Raw genomic sequence first — 3,338 nt, 5'->3', positions numbered from 1 at the left:
TATTAGACAAAATTATGTGAACAAATGTTCCCACAAAATAAAAAGGAGAGAGACCTCATTCAAATCAATAACATTAAGAACTAAATAGAATATTGTGCAAAATAAATGGCCTAAGTTCAAGCTCTAAACCCCAGGTGGCTAAGTGGACCAGAGTTGTGGGCTAGAAGCCAAGAGAAAGATGGTTTCAATATTGTCAAATTCCACCTGATGTCAAAAAGAGAAAGGACAGAGGGAAGGTCACTGGGCATTAATTTAGAACGTCATGGTTAAATTTGGAGAAAGAGGTTTAGGTAGCCTATTGGAGAGTGGAGGTCAGATTGCAGTTTGCTGGTGCGTATTGCAGAGCTAAGAATGTGGTGGCAGAAATGTATACCAATGTCAAGAATTTAAAAAAAAAAACCAGAAAGAGAATGCTTTTTAGGACAGGAAAAATTAAGTATTTTTGTAGAGTAAACAGAGTCACTGGAGTAAAAGGAGCTACAAATTTCAGAAAAAGAATGGATAATTAATGAAGCAAGAATTTGAAGGAAAGAAATAGGAAAACCTTTGAGTTTTAGGTAAAAATTAAGATGGTATAATTTTAAAACTCCCACTTAAAATTAGAAATGAGCAGATTCAGAAGTTGACTTAAAGAGATACAATTAAATTAATTAAATTGGTGAGCCCACTTTCTCCTTTACCATTCTGACTTGAGGAATTGTCACTATTTATAAGCCCCTCTCCCCAGACTCCTACATCACCCCTATTGAAGTAGGGGCCTGAATATTATGAAACAAATAAGAATTTTTAACATTAAAACTTTAAACAACTATAGCTATAGCTGCCGGACTTATGAGGCTAGGTTTTATGAGTAATGTAAAACTTCAAAGGCATTGGAAGGAGTCAATCAAAATGATACAACCTGAGAAATTATAATGTGGTGTAAGATTAAAAAGAAATCCTAAAACCAATCCTCCCCCCCCACACAAAAAAAACCCAATAAGGGAATAAAGTGAGAAAACAAGGAAAGAAGTTAAAACTTATATTAACAGTTATTAAAGATAAAGTAGTGAATTAAACACTTTATGTCTCATGCTTGCTGGCCCAGCCTGAGGGTTCTTCACTTTCTATGGCAGAAAATATATTAAAGTGATTGTTACAACCCCCTATTCATGATTTTATGAACACTGAAGTCAGTTGAAAGAAATCTCTTGGTTTCCCTTTATTTTTCAGTAAGATAACTGATTTTCTTATGGAAAAACAGGCAAGGAGGCACATAAGACATGGATAGTTGATGAAATATTTTACCAGGAAGGTAAATTTGTTTTAATTTTTTACTGCTTTTTTCTCATTCTTTGACTTTGAATAAAACAGATGAGAAGCCCGCAGTTGAGCTGGGTAGGCCTTTCATGTTCTGTGAATGTGTGCACGTGTGTGTACGTAAGCATGTTGGTGTGTCCTCATGGACATGTATGTGTGTCCACACGGGCAAGTTGGTGAACTGAAAGGGGTAAATTTGATGACTTCTTGCTACCTCATCTCTCTCACCATTCCCTCGCTCTCTGGATTTCAGATATAAGACAGTTGGTTAATGTGAAAACACACAGCAAAGGCATGATGTTCAGAATCTGTTAGGTCCACTTAAAAGTAAATTTATGTTTAGAGAAAGATGACAATTTTTATATTTGGAAAAGGAAACATGTTAAAAAAAAACCATGAGAAATAATGAAAAAAAGTGTAAGAACCTGGAGAAGCACTTAAAATAAAACAATATGGCAGGGTAATTGGAAAAGTTTCTTGGAAAATAGTTGCAATCCAGATTAGATCTACTGGAAACTCAGAGCCATCAAATCCTAAAATGATTGAGATGTTGCTTTCTTTTATTGTCTATTGGAGAAAAAATGTTCTATTGTAGAAAAACAGAAGATTTAATGAAATTATGGTGAGTAACAATGCTATGCAAGGCTTATTTTCATTTTTTGTTACTTGATTTTAACTTTCTCCCTAATATCAACATTTTGAATACTGAAAACTTTGTGCTGTAAACAAATCTATAATAAATGCTAAAAGATTTGCACAAAAGTCATCATTTATACTAAATACTAATTCATTTTATTTTATTTTATTTATTTATTTTATTGAAGCAGAGTCTCACTTTGTCACCCTTGGTAAAGTGCTCTGAAATCATAGCTCACAGCAACCTCCAACTCTTAGGCACAAGCAATTCTCTTGCCTCAGCCTCCTTAGTAGCTAAGAGTACGGGCACTGGCCATAATGCCCAGCTTTTTTGTTTGTTTGTTTGTTTGTTTTTTGTTTCCCAGGCTGTGTTCGAACCCACCATCCCCGGAGCATGTGGCCGGCACCCTAACCACTGAGCTAGCTACAGGCACCCAGCCTGATAAACCATTTTCAAAACATTAGCAGTAACAATTTAAAAGAAATACTGGTTGAACTCAAGAGAGAGAGATATTGTAGGTGCCAGAGAAAAAAGATAAATTGAAGCATAGGAATAAACATGCACTGGTACCAATTTTTCTTGTGAGATTTGAGAAGCAAGAGGATGGAATTTTAATTCTAGTCTGGGAAAGAGGGCCTGGGATTAAGGTGAGCTGGAAGTGAGAACACACCTATTCTCTAAAGCTCGCAATCTATGAAAACAACCTCTACTATCTCTATGGGATATGTAGTTTCCAAGAGGAGCCTACCAGCTATTTGGGTAATTATTCGTTATTATGTAAAGATAAGTCAGAGCTTCTCAGAGGAAAAGATCTATTAAACAGTCTTCCTTCCCTTTCTCCCTCCCACCATATTTCCTTCCTTCCTTTACTCTCTCTCCTTTTTCTTCCTTTCTTTCTCCTTTCTTTTTCTCTGTCTTTTCAGAGTAGCACACATCTCTGATCCAAGATTATAATCCAAACAATTCCTGGATGGTACAAGCTTAGGTATGATTGAAATTAAATGTGTTTGTATCAGCAATGAATGAACAGCAAGAGTAACCCCAGGGAAGTTAGAAATAAGAAAGAAAATTGATATGAAAACAGGTATGAGATTTAGGAAAACACCCCAAGTGGACATTTCCATGACTCAAGTTCCACAGGATACACCCTCTGTCGTCTTCTTTCTCTCTGTCTCTCTCTCACACACATATACACACAAACACACAGGTATAAATGCTCATGCACTCAGGTTATTCTCATAATTGAAAACTATACTTAACAGAGAAAATGAATAATTATAAGAAACAGTTGTCAAAAAGGAAAAATTTTGCCACAAGAATCAGAAACATCAAAACAATTAAAAAGACCTTAAAATTATACTGAAGTAGATTATAGGGAGGTTCCTGTGACTACATCCACTAC

The sequence above is a fragment of the Nycticebus coucang genome, chromosome 11, assembly GCF_027406575.1.
Source record: "Nycticebus coucang isolate mNycCou1 chromosome 11, mNycCou1.pri, whole genome shotgun sequence".
In the NCBI taxonomy this organism is placed as follows: Eukaryota; Metazoa; Chordata; class Mammalia; order Primates; family Lorisidae; genus Nycticebus; species Nycticebus coucang.
This window is presented reverse-complemented; position numbering follows the sequence as displayed.